Source organism: Equus caballus, chromosome 29, assembly GCF_041296265.1.
Source record: "Equus caballus isolate H_3958 breed thoroughbred chromosome 29, TB-T2T, whole genome shotgun sequence".
Classification (NCBI taxonomy): domain Eukaryota; kingdom Metazoa; phylum Chordata; class Mammalia; order Perissodactyla; family Equidae; genus Equus; species Equus caballus.
The window spans coordinates 17534410-17554383 of record NC_091712.1 but is presented as its reverse complement, the minus strand read 5'-3'; the positions used below and the strand labels follow the sequence as shown (position 1 = coordinate 17554383).

Below are 19974 nucleotides of genomic sequence, written 5' to 3'. Positions count from 1 at the left end.
TGTCCTGCTTCCCCCTTCACACAGGCTAACGTCTATGGTGCAGCGCGGCTGGTGGCAGGCCAAAGGAGAACTACAGAGCCTTAAAGACGCACCTACAGAACCTCCCAGGGCGTGGGGCAATGTTAACCATACGGTGCTGGCTGTAAAAAGCTGGCTTCTTATCAGTATGTGCAGCATGAGGCCAATTTAAAAAAAGAAAGTCAACGCCAGAATGCTCATGGTAGCTCTCCGGCCTGCAGGACTCCAGGTGACCCTGATTTTCCTCCTCTGTCACCCATATTTATTTCCTGCACGTCTCAAAGGTGCCATAATGAGTGTGCGGATAAAACGAGCTCTGTGAGCAGAAAGAAAAACAAATGTCATAGGAGCAGAATTCCGCTGTGCCCACTCCCAGCGCCCCAGGCCCACTTCACTCACGTCGGCTCAGCTCTGGACGATTCCTCCACACGCATTTGGAAAGGAAAACAAAGGCAGCAGACGCAGTCTGTGAGGAAATCTATTGGAAACAACATCCTGAGTGAGAAAAGCGACAAAAGAACCACCTCCCTAAAGGCAGCCCGAGGTGGCCATTCAAATAGTAAAAATGACGCAGGGGATGAAAACAAAGTCCCAGCTTTCAATCGGAGTTTCCTGAGCCAGTGAAACGGTGAGCGCGGAAGAGGAAGCCTGTGTCCCCCGCCCCCAGGGGCCCTAGGCTGCCACCTACGCCAAGACCCTGAGGGCGGGAGACCTCCATCTGGTCACCCCAGGTGCCCCGCGTGCCCCAGCAGAACCAGGCCAACGCTCCGCTTCCCTCCCAGCCACCTGGGGGGCCCCTGCCACGCTTTCCGTTCAGGGAGCAGGGTGGCATTTGGATGGGGACCAGGGCAAGCCGGCGTGGGGGCTGGGCACGTGTCCCACCTCGGGCCACCTGCTTCCTGCCGGGCTGCGCAGCCGGGAGCCAGCCAGGCAGACACAATGGGCAGGACCCACGTCAGATTCTTAGGGAAAAAAATTCCTCTTTGTGGACCGAGAGATCAGCACAGGATATCTATAAGCGTTTAAAGAAAAGCCCGGTCTGCAGCACCCCCTCCCCAAGCACTTCCGAAATGTCGCGCAACACGCCCGCCTCTTTAAATATCAGAACCCAGAATAAGTGTGCGCGCAGCACTTCCCCCGGCAACCGGGTCCGCGGCCGCCAGCTGAGTCAGAGCGCCCAGCGCACAGCAGTGCCCAGAGCGGCGAGTCCGGGCTGACGGTGAGGCGGCGGCGCCTGCCCAGGACCGGCCCACCCGGCTCCCGCGCCCTTAGCCACGGCGCCACCCTGCCCTCGCCTTTTGGGCCACCTCAAATGAGATGCAGAGTCCGGAGAGGTGAAAGGACTTGCCCTAAGTTACACAACTTGCTCCTGGCAGAGCAGGAGCTAAAACCTGGCCCCCGCACTGTCCCCATCCTCCTGCTCTGTCCCTGGCCCCGTGGACATCTGGCCCTGACATCCTTCTTGTGGGTGTCCTGAGACAGTGCAGGCGATTGCTCTGCGTTGAGGTTGTGGACTGTGCTTTAAGATCCTTAAAAATAGGTTCAGACAGGCGTTTCTCTTCAGCATCTTGGATTTCTATGTAGTTGGACTATATCTACGGTTTGTTTTTATTTTTCATAAGAAAAAAATGTTTGGCTTCTGACAAATATAGCTTCTACCAGACCTCAAGATGTGCATACAGGCGGAGCTGACCTGGTTGAAATGGGGGCAAAACCAGGTCGCCTATAGCCCCCAGCCCCTCTGTACACCAGCTACCCCAACTGCCCCCGCCTCTCGTGCCCTGAAGACATATCCTAGACTCGGGGCTCTGAGCTGGTCTGCAAAGCACTGGACCAGTTAGTGTCTCATGGACTGACACCCCTGGGAATCCCCGATTCACCATCACGTGAGTCTGGATTATGGAGGGAACATCCGAGGGCTCTACTCCATCCTGCTCTGCAGTCTGGCAGCAGATAAGGAGAAGAGACCTGACGGATGCACCTGGACTTATACGCAGCCAGCGGGTAGCAGTGAAATGCAGTGGGCCCAAGCCCAGCACAAGTCATTCATTCTCTCCTTGTTCCAACAAAAATTTCTGAGCACTTACCGTGTGCTGGCCCCAGTGTTAGGCACAGCAAGTTATATCCAGAAAAGTAATTCATGATCATATCCTTAAGGAGGTTTGTGTTCTAACAAAATCAGACATATAAATGCAAAGAAAATTAATTATAAACACTTCAGGTACAATTTTTTTCAGAGATTCATGAGCAGGAGCTACCCTTTGCAGCAAGAGTGATCATCAAAGGCTTCATGGCAGAACTGGCATTTGAAGAAGTATGGTTTTTGGCAGGAGGAGCTGGGAGAGGAGGGCACTCCAGAATGAGGAAGCAGCATGTGCAAAGGCCCTGAGGCCTTCTGGTCAGCCTGGCTGTACAACTCCAGGAAGTGCATTTGTGGAGTCTATCAAGTGAGGGGTACTCCCCGCTCCCGGAACTGGCCACATGGCGGCCTGCTGGAAAGCTCAGATGGGTTCAGGAATTTCCTGAGCATGACCAGACAGTAGGAGGGATCTGGATGTAGCAGTAGAAACACCAGGTGCAAAGGTAGGTTGGAACCAGAGTGTGAAGGACTCGCACTCCACTTTGCATATGGTGGGCAGTCACTAAGGGTTCTCGGGCAGGTAAGTGACGATAGAGTGAAACTTGAGGAAGCTGAGCCTAGCAGCAGTGGGAGTGCAATAGAAGGGCAGGGAAGCATGCTGGGACAGTGGTCAAAATTACTGCCACAGTGAAAGGGACAGGTGACGGGACCAGCTGTGGGTGGAGGCAGTGGGGATGGAGAACAGGAGATAGAGGCAAGAGATAAAATGTCCCAGGAAGATCAGCCGGACTGGGCAAACCACTGGCTCTGGAGGTCAAGGGAGAGGAGAAGTCAGAGGGGACAGCGGGCCTGGTCTGGGAGTCTGGGGAGCAGTGGCTGCCTTTTGCACACTTTGGGAAGACAGCAGGGGTGCCCAGGGCTGGGTGGGCACCTGGGAAGCACGATTTTAGGCCTGGAGGGTTTGGGGCATTGGACAGAGAGCGCGTCCCAGTGCCAGCTCAGCCCCCAGCAGGGCCTCCCTACTCTCTGCACAGGCCTGGAGGAAGAAGCTCTTGGTGGTGATTGTGACAGGTCTGGCTTTGGGCGAGGGTTGTCGAGTTTAATAATATCCACCTGCATTGCTTCCATCTGATTCTTTCCCCCTCCCGTTCTCCTGAGGCACAGGGCTCCCAGGTGAGGAAAGCTGAAAATGAGACCCCCTTAATGGCCAGCAAGGGTGACAATTAGAAGGGCAGGAGCGGGGCTCCCCTGGCCCCACATCTTCCAGCTGAGCCTGCTTGTCTGAGTAAACAGCAACCAAAATAGTCACAGTTGCTTGCCACTTGGAATATTATTATCTGAACAGTTGGTGGATATGAACTGTTTTTAAAACAAGCAATCAAAACAAACCCAGGAGAACATCTGCCAGGCCTGTGAGTCGCCGAGGAAGGAAACCGGTGACCCAGCCACCCCTCCATCAGGTGTCCTCCCGCCAAGGGAAAGGTCCCAAAGATGGCCCATGGGGGAGGAGGCAGAAGCTGAGCGAGGGCGGGTCTGGCGTGCAGACTCTGAGCGGGAGGCAGAAATACCCGTTCTGAGAACAATGAGGCTCAGGTGACGCCCCACAGCCAGCGAGGGGAGGACCCCGCGACGGGAGCGATCACTTGAGAGCCCGGGTAAATCTTGAGCGAAAACAGCAGGTGTTATTTATAGCCGTGGGTTGAAATCCGTGTTATTTATTATGCTGCTTATAACAATAAATCGTAGGTGGCCCTTCCTTCCTTCCCTGGGCAGCCCCGTGTGGAAAGGTTTTTGTGTGCAGACTTCTCGGCTTTGTTTAGCTTATTTTCCTTTTCAAAACCTTTAGTTAATGAGGACAAGGATAAGGAATGTTTATTATTGGAAACCCTGGATGGGCCGTGGCACCTGAACTTCCCGGAGGGGAGGGCCAGCAGAGCGAGGTGGCGGGGCTGTGTCCCGGCCGGGCTCCTCCCCTGTGTTGACCTGGGGCCCGGGAACAGCTTTCAAAACAAACGTCTCGCACCGTCCTAGGGGCTGCGTCCCGGGCTCTGCGTGAGCCGCTTTCTCAGAGTCGGGCCGAGGTTTCCGCAGGCAGAACGCCTCCCGCCCCTGCCCTCCCGCAGCCCCCAGTAAGACTGACACGTGCTCCCTGACTCTCGGCGTGCGGTCCCCGTTGTGTTGGTGGCTCCTGTGACCGCGAACTGCACCCCACGATTTAAGACTGAGCGCGCAGGGTGGAAGTTTGCAGTGACAAGTTCAATCAGGGAGCGACCCTGGCAGGGCCTCGGGGCTGCAGGGCTCAGGCCTCGTTCTCTGATCAGTTTTACTAGTAGGAACCCGGCCGTTGTGATGAGACACGTGACTCGCCCGGCGAGCGCGCCCAATGCGGGCGGGAGGTGAGCGAGGCCCGCGCACAGGCCCGGCTCCTGGAGCTGGCCTCCCCGCCTGCCCGCGGGGTGCTGCCCCCCGGCCCCGAGCCGCCCTCCCCCTTCCAGGACGGGGGCCGGGCTCTGGCCAGAGCTGGGGACCGGCCTTGGGGACGCCGGGGACAGGCGGCCTCCTGCGGGGAGAACCTCCTCTCGGCGAGCGAAGACTCTGGGCGCCTGGGAGAGGCCGGGACGGTGCCTCCTTCAGGAGCCGCTGCCGCGGGGGGAGGGACCCACAGGCCGAGGCAGCGGGACGGCAGGGGAAGGAGCAGGCCCGGGAGGAAAGCCAGAGAGGCGCGGGTGGGTGTCGGGAGAGGGGACACAGAGCGGGGGACCCTTCTGGCGGGCGGGGTATACAGTTACTGAAGCCGTGAGCCTGAGGGGCGGCGGAGGACACGGAGGAAAAGAGGGTCTCCAGGACCTCTGGTGCTTAGGAGAGCCTTGGCCCGATGAACTCTGGGACTGGTGTCAGGAGGACGGAGCTTTTTTTTTTTTTTTTCTTTTTTTGAGGAAGATTAGCCCTGAGTTAACATCTGCTGCCAATCCTCCTCTTTTTGCTGATGAAGACTGGCCCTGAGCTAACATCCGTGCCCATCTTCCTCTACTTTATATGTGGGACGCCTGCCACAGCATGGCCTGCCAAGCAGTGCCATGTCCACACCGGGATCGGAATCCTTGAACCCCAGGCAGTCAAAGCGGAAAGTCCGCACTTAACCACTGTGCTACCAGGCCCTCTGGGAGGACGGTTCTTAAGAAAACCAGGCGCTGCCCGGGGCCTGGAGCTGCTCACACAGCCTGACCACTGCATCTTGAGGGAGAAAAGCTCAAGTCCCAACAACTTCCCCTCCAAGCGCCTGAGCAAGGCCCTGGTCTCCAGTGAGGAACGAGGAAGTTTGGGCGCTCCCAGCCATTTAAGGGAAGCCGTGAAATTGAGGAAAATACAGGACGGTGCCTTTTTTCCCATCTTTTTTTTTTTTTTGGCATGGTTGTAAGACTTTCCTACCAAATTGGTAAAAAGACTAAATCGAATGTGGAGCAATGACAAGCAGCAGCATGGACGAATCTCAGACAATGTGAGTGAAAGAAGCCAGAGACGAATGAGGACATTCGGTAGGATTCCAATTATACAAAGTTCAAGAGCAGGCAAAACGAAACTAATCCGCAGGGACGGAGTCGGAAGAGTGGTCACTGTGGACGTACTACTGGGAAGGACACAAGGAGCCTTCTGGGTGCTGGAATGTTCTGTGTCTTGGTCTCGGGGTGGTTACACAGCGTAGAAAGTCATAAGCTGTGCGCGTAAGCCCTGTGCTCTCCCCGCGTGTCAGTGACCCTCGGCAGACGTGTATTTAAAGTGGAATATGCCTTACGTAACGTGCATTTGCTTCCTGTTACTGCTGTAACAAATTACCACCAATTTAGTCGCTTAAAACAACACGAATCTGTTAACTTACAGGAGGTCAGAAGTTTCCCATCAAGGCGTCAGCAGGGCTGGTTCCTTCTGGAGGCTTCAGGGAGAATCTGTTTCCTCACCTTTTACGGCTTCTAGAAGCCGCCTTCATTCCTTGGCTCTTGGCCCCTCCTCAGATCGCTCCAGCCTCTTGCTTCTGTCATCACATCTGCTACTCCTGTGTCTTTTACTCTCTGCTCTCCCTCTTGTAAGGACCCTTGTGATAACTTTGTGCCCACACAGATAATCCAGAATAATCTCTCCATCTCAAAATTCTTAACTTAATCACATCTGCAAAGTCTCTTTTGCCACATAAGGTACCATATTCACAGTTCTGGGCATGAGGACACAGCCCATCACAATAAGATTACCTGAAGGTCAGGTTCCTTGTGTAGAGAGGGTGCCCCTGTCCAGACCAAGTCAGACCTACAAACGTGTTAGGACAATGAATCCTGGCTGCTGTTGGAACACAAACTCCAAAATCTCCGTGGCTTTCTACAGTAAGCAGGGGTTTTTAGCCTAGGTCCCACGTCTCCAGAGGAGCCTTAGGAGGAATTCAGGGGACCTGTGAGCTTAGCTGGGAAAAACTTACATCTTTATTTTCTCTAAATTTAGGACTTTCTTCAATAATAAATATAGTCAATAAATCATATTAGTATTTGGCAGTACCTGTGATGTTATCACCAATAGAAATCAAAGACATTGGGGCCGGCTCCGTGGCCAAATGGTTAAATTTGCGCGCTCCGCTGCAGCGGCCCCGGGTTCGGATCCTGGGCGTGGACATGGCACCGCTCGTCAGGCCACGTTGAGGCGGCGTCCCATTTCCCATAACTAGAAGGACCTGCAACTAAGATATACAACTATGTACCAGGGGGGTTTGGGAAATAAAGCAGAAAAAAAAAAAAGAAAGATTGGCAACAGTTGTTAGCCCAGGTGCCAATCCTTAAAAAAAGAAAAAAAAAGAAATCAAAGATATTTTCACATCAAGTTACAATGTTGAATCTATATCAGAATATCACTTACATTCATCACTGCTTCAAAAGGATGGTGGTTACTAAATTTCCCCTATTACTTCTTACTTAATAATGGATTAATAAAGAGACATATTAAATTATCAAGATTTTTATATTTTATTAACTGTATTTGAGTACAAATTTTAATCTAGTATTCTATTTTATCCATTTATAACACTTCTGAGAAGGAGTCTCCAGGCTTCACCAAGTTGAAGGAGTGGTCCCGGGTGAGCACACATGCACACACAAAATAGGGTAAAGTGCCCTGAACCCTGGGTTTCCATTTTGCTCCTGTAAGTGCTGAAGCAGGCTGGGTGGCCCTCCTGCACTGCACGGCCCCATCTGGAACACGTGACCTGCAAGTGACCCCTTGGGGCCCCCAAAGCTGAGCCCTTCCCCCAGCCTCTCTGCAGGAACTGAGGATTTCTCCTCCATAACCTTGGGGCATACTTACCTGGCAGGGGAGAGACCATGATCACAACCTTGGGGCAGAGGTTCTCCAGAGAATTTTTTATGTAACACATACCCAATTCGTAATTTGGGCGACAACACTAGTCTCCTAGGTTTCTTCAGAGTCAGGACAGGGAGGGCTGACAGGCTCGTCTAAATGCTTGACCAGCTCCATCACTCTTCTAAGCTAATTCTATCACCACCCTCATTGGTTCCCCCGGATGAAGCTAGAACTGCTCACTCTGTTCTCCCTGCCCATGAGGGAAGCAAGACTCTCCAGCTTGTTGCCGCTCCTCCTCTGCGGTTGTTGCTGTTTCTCTCTGAGTCTCACTGGTACATTCAGTCTGGATACCCTGACACCGTGAGCGCTGACACACCCAGGCCTCCTGCCCACAGCCGTCTCCCTGGTCCGGCTTCCTTCTCCCTGAGTACACAAGCTTGAGGTATTTGTTCATGCTTTAGACTTTCCAGACTGACTTGCCACTGGCCCATCACTGAGCTCGTTCTGGGCTGCCCCACCACCCTTCCAGTGTGACTCAGACCTTATCTTCCAGTCTCAGTTCCTCTCCACCCAACCTTTTCCCTCTCTCTCCCATCACACCTGGACAGCATCCCTCTGCCCAGACATTGCCCCACGCCTACACCTTTGACCCCAAGATGCCCTTCCATTAAAGCAGGTGGTCCTGCCTCATCCGGATCTGGCTGCCCATCCATTTGAGGGGAGGGAGTGGAGACTCCACGGGGCCATTCATCTTCATTCTCTTCTTTGAACTCTTCTTCCAGATTCTCCTTTCTCGTAAAGGCCTGCAGTCCTTCAGTGGAACCAGCGAAAGGATGCTCTCCCCTCACAACTATTGACTCCAGGATCCCAATGGTTTGGGTCATTCTGCTCTGTCCAAACTGTCCTCTTTTTTCCTTTCGTCGCCCTGTGCTGCTCCCAGTGCTCCCTGGGGAGTGTGCGGAGGCTCACGGAGCCAGCCCCTAACGCTTGTCTGCGACCTTGGGGTGCCACGTTCACCCAGGCTTAGGAAGTATGAAGGATTCTTAGACGGATACCGGATGTTGTGCTGTCTCACACGAGGCCACCTGGGTGTTGGCCTCTCCCCTTTTGGAGCGCACAGAGCACTCGCTTCTCTGAAAGCTCACTAATGGAGCCTCCTGGGCTCCCACTCCCAGTGCCAGCCACCCCATGGTGCTGCCATGCGACAGATGGTCTATTGAGGTAACTGCTGCTCACGAGCTTTATTGCCTCTAAACCCAGCAGAAAATCCCCGCATGTCTAACAGCTGCTCCAGTACCCAGAGATGAATGTGCTCTGGAAGCAGAGCTGCCAGCACACGTCTCCCGGCCCATCTTTCACCTGCTCCCCGTGGCCAACCTGTGGCTTTGACAATGCATTTGTTAGCACACTTGAGAGTTCCCAGCTTTCGAGTCAGTTGTGTTTCCTTCCTTTCCTTGCTTGAGGCTCAGTGTGACTTCCCCACCTAGACGTTTTCCATGAGTTTGTTGCACTTTTCTGTGTGTCTTAATCGTTCGGAGTAAAGTCAGAGGCAGGGACATGAATCCACAACAGGCTGCAGGCTTCCCAGGACTGGCGGGTGTGGACACCTCTGCAGGAGAGGCTGAAGGACTGTGAGTTTCCGAGCTGAACATGCCAGAAAACGAAAAAGGGACTGTGCAAGTTTCCTAGGGCTGCCCCAACAAAGAACCACAAACTGAGTAGCTTAAAACAACAGAAACCGGGGCCAGCCCAGTGGCACAGCGGTTAAGTTCGCATGTTCCCCCTTGGCGGCCCAGGTTCGCTGGTTCAGATCCCAGGCACGGACAGATGCACCACTTATCAAGCCATGCTGTGGCAGGCGTCCCACATGTAAAGTAGAGGAAGATGGGCACAGATGTTAGCTCAGGGCCAGTCTTCCTCAGCAAAATGAGGAGGATTGGCAGCGGATGTTAGCTCAGGGCTAATCTTCCTCAAAAAAAAAAAAACACAAAAAACAGAAATTGTCTTAGTTCTGGAGGCCAGCCATCTGAAATCAAGGTGTGGGCAGGGCAGATTCCATTTGGAGCCCCCGGGAGAATCGGCTCCATGACTCTGTTGAAGCCTCGGGTGGTTGTCGGCAATCTTTGGTATGCCTTGGCTTGTGGCAGCGTCACCCCAGTCCCTGCCTCCATCCTCACGTGGTGTTGTGTCTGTGTGTCTGTGTCTGAGCTTCCCTCCTCTTTTAAGGAAGCCAGTCATACTGGACTTGGGGCCCAGCCTAATCCAGGATGAACCCATCTTAACTTGACGACATCTGCAAAGACTCTATTTCCAAATAAGGTCACATTCACAGATTCCGGGTGGGTTTGCATTCTGGGCAGACACTATTCAACTCAGTATAGTTAGGAAAGGAAAGAGAGGAGTAGAAAGAGAGAGAAAGAGAGAGTGGTGGGGGGAAGGTGAGCAAGGAGGCAGAAAAATGAGACCAAGATGACTGACAGAAAGGTGCCAGGCAAAGGGAAGAAAATAGGGGACAGGAAAAAAATGGGGTGGAAAGGCAACCCACATCTATTCTGTTTTTACCGGGTGCTGGGGTGTGCTGGAGTCTCAGTTCATTCCTTGGCTCATCAGATGTTTTTTGAAGCATTTTGATGCATCAGGACTGTCGTGAGCGCTGGTCACACGACAGAACAAAACCAAGAGCCGTTGCCGCCCTCGTGAGTCACGAATGTCGGCTCCCTTCGCTCTCACCGGCTCTGAGGGCACTGGCAAAGGTTGGCGAGCTGCTCAAGGCCCCGTGGCACGTAAGTGGTCGTTGGGACATTTGGATGAGAGGTTCCTGGGTTCACGTCCACACCCCTAAGAAGAGAAAGGCCTTGTGCTCCGAGAGGGTCATGGTCGAAAGTGCCCAATATTCACATGTTACTGGTACCAAGAAAATTCCCACGCTTCAGGAAGAGAGAAGGGTCCACCAACACGCACACCTCCTCCAGCGGCTCTCAGCCACCCTCTCCGGCAGAGCCTCCCCTGGAATGGCAGCAGCTGGTGGGCAGGGGCCCCACTGGCATCAAGTGGGTCCCTCCTGAAATAAGGAGCCAGAGCCCAGGCCCCAGCTGCAGAGCCAGCTGGAGGGTTTGAATATGGGTGAGCATATCAGGTGAACGCATGTCCCTTCCCTCACCCGACCTGGCCCCAAGCCTCTGCCTCCCACACATTGAGCCCCCAGCACCCTGAGTCAAGATCTCCAAACCCCAGCTGAAGCAGGAGGGACGTGTGGCAATGTTGTGAGGCCTGTCTCCCTCATGCCCTGTGCCATCTGCCAGCCTAGGCTGGCTCTGTGCCCACCCCACGATGCTGTGTGCACCCTAGCTCTGCCCCGCTTTGCTCCCCATTCTAGCTCGCTGGTTGGCTGCAGGTTTTCCTGGACTTTTCGGGATAGGCTCCCTGCCTGGCCCAGAAATCAGCCTCCTCCGTAGGTCTCTGCTTCCTTCCTGGCCTTCCTCTCATCCCTGCTGAGACATTTCCCTTCTTGAGGGCCCTAGTGACCCATCCCCTGGGTTTACAGTGCCCGACAACCATGCGGGACAGATTTGGTCCGACTGTCCCTCAGAACCTCCAATTCAAAGACCTTAAACTCATCTTCTATCCCCGGACCTGCCAGTCCCCGGGTTCGGCACCTGGTGACTGGTCCAGATCCACCCTGCCGGCCAGCTGGGAGCCTGAGGGTCATCGCTGGCTCCTGCCTTCCCCACCTGCCCAGCTGCTCCAGCACCAGCCCTGCCTTCTGGATGTCTCTCCATCTCCACTGCCCCTCCCTCCGTCCAGGCGGCATCTTGCCTGGACTCCCACTATCACCTCCTAATCGGTGCCCCTCCAGTCCTTCCTGTACAGTATCCACGACGAGGCTTTGGAAATACGCATCTGATTATTTCATCCTAACCAACTCTTACACATTCTGAGACTTTAGAAACCTTTTCCAGGCTTCCCTTTGCCAACAGGCTTTTCTCAGTCTGGTTCCAGCCCACCTGGTAAAACCTTGAGCCTATACTCCTCCCCAGATCCCCCCACACGCATGCACACCCGTGTACACACACTTGCACGTGCGTGTCCATACAGGCACACATGCACATACACTCCTGCACGCTGTGCTCTAGCCACGCCCGTCTCTTCATTCCCGCGTGCAATTATTTACAGAGTGCCAACTACCTGCACTTGGGACACATCACTGACGCTTGTTACCATTTCTTAAACATGTCACATACACGTTGTCTGTGCTTTTCCTCCTATTATTCCCTTTGCTGGGAACATCTTCCTCTCTGTCCGCCTGAAGTCCCATCACGTTTCTTTAGAACTTGGCTCAACAGCGCCCCCTTGGTGACGCCGTGCCTGCTTCCCAGGCGGAGTGATCCTTGGATGCATCTCTTACACTCCTGCCCCGGGTGGAAACCGCGGCCCCTGCGGGGTGGGGTGGCGCAGGAGGCACTAATCTTCCGCATGCCGTGGCCTGTACAGGGGCCCGGTGTGCTTGCTGCAGGAGCGAGTGAATGATGTCCCAGCAATCGGCACTCTCAAGACTTCTCTGTCACCCCCAGGAAGCCCCAAGGGCCACCAAGCTGTGCATGGCCAGAGGCAGCACAGTCTTGGTGCCCATCAGGCCCCAACCGTGGCTGGGTGGCGTCCCCAGGAATGCAGGAGCTGCCCTGTCTCCTCCTGCTGCTGCTGAAACTCACCTCTTACAAACCCAGGGAGAGCTGGCCTCCCTCCGAACATCCTTACACTTGGTTAGAGAAATGGAAAACAAGCCAAAGTTAGGCCCCTGAGGTGGACATCACTGAGCCCACCGTCTGAGGTCTTACTAGTCTCTCCCGGGTCCTGGGGCCTGGCTCGCTCCCAGTAGGTGACTGGACTTCTCTGGGGTCGGGGACAAGGAACCGGAGCACAGGGCGGTCCCGATTTCCCCGGGGGTTTCACACTCTCCCGCCTTCCCTCTTGGCGGCAACCTTGCAGTCAAGGATTCAGGGACTTCTATTTCTTGGAGGAGTCTGACTTGGCTTAGAGGGTTTCTTTCTTTCCACTTTAATGAACCGAGTATTTGGGAAATTAGCTCACAGAGTCATGCCACCAACACGAAATTAGGGCCATCTGTACAGATAAAACAGTCAGGGGCTTTTGTGCCGCAGCGGCCGAACTGTGTAGCTCATTCAGTCTCAGAGGGCGCACTTCGTCCCGGAGTTTCTTTTTTTCCCCCAACACAGAAGAAGCCTCAGTCAGCGCGTAGGAAGCAGGAAGGAACCCGTTGTTTTAAATAGCAGACAGCAGAGAATTGACTCATTATGGTCTGTTCATTCAGCAGTGACAGCCAGAAGGCAGCCCGCTCAGCCCCCACGTTCCCAAGAGGCGGGTCAAGGGGCACGACCAGGGTTTTCTCACCCAGAGTCTGGACGAATCCAGTGCAAGCCCTTTTGAAGGGAACTGGTGAAGCCCCCGGTTTCTACCTTGCAGGGACTTTACGGTATTAGCATCTTAAAAAAAAAAAAAAAGACAAAAACAAAACTCCGGTAAAAACCTACAAGAATACCTGGAAGTCAGACAGCGTCCTGTGTTTTCCTTCCCTATCCTGATTGACTCTGAGTATGGCAAACACACGTTCAAGCCTCCTTTCTTATCTTGGCAACTGTCTATTTTCACTTTTCTGGGCTTGAGAGCCTTTGGTTCAGGGTCGTAAGGCAGCAGGAAGGAGTGACATCTGCCGGGACAGAGGAACCCCCCGCCACCGCCGCCGCCCCCTCGCCCCCGCCACCCCCTCCCCTCCCCCCCCCTCGCCCCCGCCACCCCCTCCCCTCCCCCCCCCCGCCCCCGCCAGAAGGCAGTTTCGTGCTGTGTAAGGGGCCCCCACAGGGCTACGGGGCTCAGAAGCCCAAGGGTTAATCTGTCTCCAATCCATCATTGTGACAGCCAAGCTCACAAATTAGTCCTGCCCACAGCTCTCCTGACCTCTGGATTTAATTTTTTTTAAGTGCGTTGTGTTGCTTTTGATGTTCAGATTGGAGTCCAGGTGTCATGACGGAGCCTAAGGGGGATGAGTGTAAGGCCGGCATGTACGGCAGCTCACATCTGCCCTACGACATTCGTGTCTTCTTTGTGAAAGTAGACCCAGGGTCACCTAATTTCCAACAGATAAGCCTGGGGGCCTTGAAACTGACCCGCCTAAATTTTCCTTCCAAGCCTCTCCAGCTGGAAACACCACAGCCTCCTGGCTCACGTCCTCTCGTGTCCTTCTCTGCTCTTTTCAGACAACTGCAGCTCCCCGAGAAAGGGCCCCGGATGTCGCACCCTCCAATCCAGGCAATGTCTTTCACAGCTCATAGGGCCATCTGGGCCCATGTTTGGACCCAAAACTGATGGTGACTCCTGTGACCAACAGGAGTGATCAAAACATCCTCTTTGGATCATTAACTCTACTCCAAGTGTTAGTGCAACCCTGGACGCTCCTGGCAGCAGAGTGTGTAGCACCTTCAAGTGGAAATCTTTATCTGTCCTGGGTCCTTTCCAGAATATGCCAAACAATCAGAGTTCTCAGTGTGCTCAGGAGGTGGCCTGGAATCCTGGAGATTGAGGATGGGGAGAGCCTTCCCGTTTTCATTTTCTCCAAAGCCATTTTGTATGCCTACAGGTGTCAGTATAAGCCAAAGAATGGGTCTTGGCACAGATGAAAAGTGAGAGTAGGCATACAATTTATTGTCTAAATCTGCACACTATTGAGAGTGAAAAGGAGAGCTATTAATAATTATGCCAAAACAAGTGTAGACGGTGACTGTCCCAGGCAAACTGGGACATACGGTCACCCTGTGAACTGTGAGCTCTAAATTGGTGCCATCTCCAATGCTGGGCATTCATTTGGTTTCTTTAAAAAAAAAAAAAAACAGTCTTTGTAAGGGTTCGTCAATTTTATTAATCTTTTCAAAGCTTCGATGTTTTCTCTTTAATACCATACCCAAGTGACCCTGGGTCCAACAGGGTGGAGGGCGTTGAGGAGGGTTAGGAAGGCAGCTGTTAGCAACCATGCCGATCTGAAGCCACGTGAAGATGGGGAGTGGGGAGAAAGACGATTAGTTCATCCCAGAAAAAGGTGGCTCAGCTACAGACTTGAGGAAAACCAGGCTCCTTTTCTTGTCTGAGCTGCTAGCTGCTCTCAGCAACGTAACTGAATTCTGCCGACTTCCTCTCCAGCTGCAAAAGACAGCAGAGTCCTGAGTCCTGAGATTGGAATTCCAAGTCCACTGTCCTCCCTCCAGCCTCTGTGAAGTCTACCGGAAGACAGACAGGTCCACAACACTCACCTGTCCTTGGCTTCCTGTCGAAGGTCCAGGCAGAACGTGTCCTCCTTCATCCTTTCTAGCAGACGCAGTGCCAGATCCACTGCTCTAGAGCTTTTCTCCACCTTGAGCGAGGCTAGGGGATCAGACGCCATCTCCCTCTAGGCTCCCCGTTTAACCCAGCCGACCAGCAATTTTGCAAAAGACAACGTCCTCTATTTTCAGAGTCAAAGCTATCTGAAATAATCATATTTTAAATTTTTTTCCCTCAGACACCAAAGAATCAAAATTTCTTTATTTTTGTGGACAACTGCTTCATTCACTTAAAAAAAGTTATTCCCTTCTAGGGTAGAAACACTCAACTGGACTATAAAATAGTATTCTATAACACTCCTTACCCTTAACCTCTAGGCAAAAATTATATTAAAATTACATTGAAATGATCCAGAATGGTTGCAAAGGTAAAATTATTCTCCCAGAAACATGGTACGCTGAATAGAGGATCCAAAATAACTCCTTTATATATTACAACATATTACCTAAAAGGGAAAAAAAAATCCTCTAATGTAACCTTAAAAAGAAAAAAGAACAAGCATATGTTTTGCATTCTCATATAACTAAATAACAGATGTGAACTTAAAATCAGTTTTCCTGTGGAGTCAGTTCTCTTGTATCACTCTTTCATTTTTCATGGGTTAAGTTATTGTTGGTGGTGGACTTCACAGTGTTTTACTAAACTGTGATCTCCCCAAAGGTGAGGATTTTGCTTTGTTCGTATGTTTGTTTCCAGGAAAGTTTTCAATAAATATTTGATAAATATGTAAATAAAAAGTCATAGTAAGCATCAAATTATGACAATAAATATAAATGGCTTAAATTTCTCCAACACCTCAGATTAAATTGCAAAGCAAAATGTAAAAATTTTCTGCTTATGAGTTGTACCCAAAACAAAAGAAATGGCCCCAAAATTCTAAATATTAAAAATATTGTGGTAGCCCAAATTAATAAGAAATATGAGCACAGAGAAAAGAGAACTGGCAACATTAATATAGCAGAAGAAGTAGAATTTAAGACAAATCATTAAATCAAAATAATAATTTTATATTGTCAAAGGCAAAATCAACTGAATTTACCAGAGAATTATTTATTTTTGTGGATTTTCATTTGTTTGCTTGTTTAGAGGTGTGCCAAAGAGCCATTTGGGGGTTTATTTATTCAATCTATTGCTTTCTAAGCAAAACAATTTGAATATTTATTTACCAAATAGGCAACAAATTACATAGCATAAAAAATCTAGAAATACATAAAATATTTACACAAACACAATTACTGTGGGATGTTTTAATGGATCTGTGATGTACCAATGGTGGATGAAGTAAGTCGGAAGATTTGAACAATAATAATGAGTTCTAGGGGCCGGCCTGGTGGCACAGCAGTTAAGTTTGCACATTCTGCTTTGGCAGCCCAGGGTTCACTGGTTCAGATTCTGGATGCAGACATGGCACTGTTTGGCAAGCCATGTTGTGGCAGACATCCCACATATAAAATAGAGGAAGATGAGCATGGATGTTAGCTCAGGGCCAGGCTTCCTCAGAAAAAAGAGGAGGATTGGCAGCAGATGTTACCTCAGGGCTAGTCTTCCTCAAAAAAAAAAAAAAAGGAATTCTATTGTGTTGAGTTATGCTTCTGATTAGGATGTAAAAAGTTGCAAGAGATTCTCACTCTGACCCTAACAATCAAACAACTCAAATAAGCTACAAAAATCGTAGTTTTTTGGAACACGTCAGAGAGCTGAGGATGTAAAGTAACCTGAGTGAACTCAACCACCAAAAGTGACAGGCTATTTGAAGGAGAAAAGACACCTACAGCTGCTCTCACCCATGGTCTCTGGTAAAGTGTCAGAAGGAGGAAGAATCTTCCATAGTGTGAATAAGGAGAAGCCAGCTGAAGCTCTAAAAACCTTTTAAAAACCATGTGTTAACCAGCATGATAGAATAGAATTGCATGAATCTCAGCAACTGAGTCAGGCTGTTCCCATCCACCAAAGCTCTTCCACACATTTCACTGAGTTCTCAGGAGCAGTATGCCAAAGGCCGAGAGGCAGGGCAGGAAAGCTGGGAGAGATACTGCCTGAAGTATGTGGGTCCCCCACCAAGTTCAAAGCAGCCAATCTATCAAGCTAGGGGAACAGAACAGCAAAGCTCCCAACAGTCAATATGAGGTACCCTGGACTTTCAATTGCCAAGAGATGAAGGCAGGAAGGGTAGCTGAGAGAAATTGCTCCAGAAATTCCAGGAAGGTAGGTACAGAAAGCCTGGGGTACGAGCAGAGAGCAAAGAGAACTCACAACTCAAAATGCAGGTAGTTAGCCGACAAGCAGAGGGCAGGATCTCCCATGGTTCAGAAAACTGGCAGCTCAGCTGTAAGAACAAAGAATTCTCTGGAATCTTACCAGTACTCAGACCCCCAGGGCCCAGAGAAGGGAAAGTCCTGATTATACTCTCAAAACATTTGCATCTACTGGTCAACTAAATGAAAATAAAGCTGCAATAAAACCCAGACCCAATCACACAAATTTTAACTCAGCCACTCATCTCTAGTACCCCTTACTGGAGATAAATATAATTTACTTTGCTCTCTATTATTATTTTATACAAAATGGATGGCATATAAAAAGTTAGAAGACACATGAAGAATCAAGAAAATATGATTTATGGTCAAGAGAAGACATAGTCAATAGAAGCAGAGAAATCATCTATGAACCAGATTTTGGAACTATCAGACAGGGAATTTTAAAATAACTGTTATAGAGATGCTTAAGGATCTAAAAGAAAGGTGGAAACACACAGGAAGAGATGAGATGGGGAATTTCTAGAGACATGGAAGCTATAATAGAATCAAATGGGAATGCTAGAAATAAAAAGCACAATATTGTAAATGAAGGACTCAACTGATGGCCCTTAATGGCAGACTGGACTCAGGAAAGGAAAGAATCAGTAAATTTACAGGCAGGGCAATAGAAATTTTCCAAATTGCAACAAAGAGGAAAAAATGAGTATAAAGAACAAAACAAAGAATTTGAGATCTGTGAGACAATACTAAGTATCAAAAATTTTTAATGTATGTGTAATTGGAGTCCCAGAAGGAGAGGGCAGAAAGAATGGGCAGAAGAATATTTGAGCAGATGATGGCTAGACTTCCAACCCCACAAATCCAAGAAACTCACAAATCTCAAGCAGGATGAGTTAACAGAAAACCACACCTATGCACATCATGATCAAACTACTGGAAATCAGATTTGAAGGCAAATCTTTAGCGCATGCAGAGAAAAACGATATACTGTTTCTCATCAGAAACAATGGAGATCAAAGGGCAATGGAAGGATAACTTTTTTTAAAGTGCTGAAAGAAAAAAGATGTAAACCTAAAATTCTATAATAAAAACAAAATTGCCTCCAAAATGAAGGCAAAATGAAGATATTTTCAGACACACAAAAACTTACGTCATCTCCAGCATACTTGAATTGCAAGGAATGCTAAAAGATTTTTTTAGACTGAAAGAGTTACGTCTTTCTCAAGGGAAACAACACACCAGACAGAACAGACAGAACCAAGGTCTGCATGAAGGAATGAACAGCAACAGGAAGGGTAAATATCAGTGCAAATAGTTAATATAAACGACTTCATCTTTGTAGTCGTGTGTGTATGTGCATGCATATGTGCAATATTTTAAAATAATTTTTAAAACATTATTGACTATTTAAACCAACAATAATAATAATATGTATTGTGGGTTTTATAGCATGACATTGATAACACAAAATATGGGATGGAGTAAATGGAATTCTTATACAGCTTGTGAAGTAGTATATTATTAGAAGCTAGACCGTGAGCAACCAATAAAAGAAATATCACAAAGTGGAATAGCTAAAAAGCCAACACAGGAAACAAAATGGAATACCAAAAAAATGCAGTTCACCCATCCCCACAAAGAAGGCGGGAAATGAGGGGCGGGGAGGACAGGGGTTATTGGTCAAGGGGTACAAAGCTTCACTTACGGAAGATAAGTAAGTCCTAGAGATCTACTGCATAGCATAGAGCTTATAGTTAATAATGATGTATTATGTACTTCAAAACTTGCTAAGAGTGTAGATCTTATGTTAATTGTGCTTATCACACACACACACAAAAAGAAAACAAAAGGGGGCAGGAAGAAACTTTTGGAAGTGATGGATAGGTTTATGGCATTGATTGTGATGATCATTTCACAGAAGTATACATATCTATCTCCAAACTCATCAAGTGTGTACATTAAATACGTACAGCTTTTTGTATGCCAATCATACTTCAATAAAGTGGGGGTTTTTTTAAAGGAAGGAATAAAGAACTAAAGAGAAGAATAATAACCAATTCAACTGGGAGAACTGAGTCTAATCATATAAAAGTTACATTGAATATAAGTGGGCCAGACTTTCCAATTAAGGGTCAGAGCTTGACTGACTGGATACAAAAGCATGATGAAATACATGCTGTTAAGTACAAAGACACAGACAGGTTGAAAGTAAAAGGATGGAAAAAACATACCATGCAAATTTTAAGCATGAGAAAATTGGTATGGCAATATGATTATCAAACAAAGTAGATTTTAAGTCAAACAATATTACTAGAGATGAAGGGAGTCACTTCCTAATAACAAAAGGATTAATTCGTCAAGGAGACATGTGTATGCAACTCATAACAGATCTTCAAAGTATATTTTAAAAATCAAAAGGACTAAAGGAAGAAATCAAGCCAAGTGAAAGTTTTTTTAATATCCTTCTTTCAATAATTGATAGGAAAAATACTAGTAAAAATATCAATGATTTGAACAACATAATCAACTAGCTTCACCCAGTTAACATTTATAGAACACAGCTTCCGACTTCTTGCTATATTCTTGCTAAGGCACATGAAACATTTACCAAAATAGACTGTAGGCCGAGTGGCAAAATAATTCTCCACGAAAATCAAAGGATTGAAATAAAACACGGTGTATTTTCTGACCACATGGTATTATGTTAAATTATTTCATGGCTCCAAAAACCCAAAATGCACATTCTTTTCAAGTATACATGAAGCAGTTATAAAATTGTTGAAATGCTAATTAACAGAAACAAATCTCTTCCTGATAAAATTTTGGTCGGAAATTTGTCAGTCCCTCTTCTCTGATCTCAAATGACAAGAATGAAAAATCAGTACTTTAGAC

At 49.1% G+C, this 19974-nt stretch overlaps 1 long non-coding RNA gene across 1 annotated transcript; it reads right to left on the bottom strand.

Annotated features, from left to right (window-relative positions):
• Positions 1-218: 218 nt before the first annotated feature.
• On the bottom strand, positions 219-1022 carry LOC138921358 (uncharacterized). Its single transcript, XR_011433868.1, has 3 exons — positions 901-1022; positions 418-496; positions 219-334 (listed from the first exon to the last, which is right to left on the bottom strand). It is a non-coding gene; the product is annotated as an uncharacterized lncRNA (long non-coding RNA).
• Positions 1023-19974: the final 18952 nt, after the last annotated feature.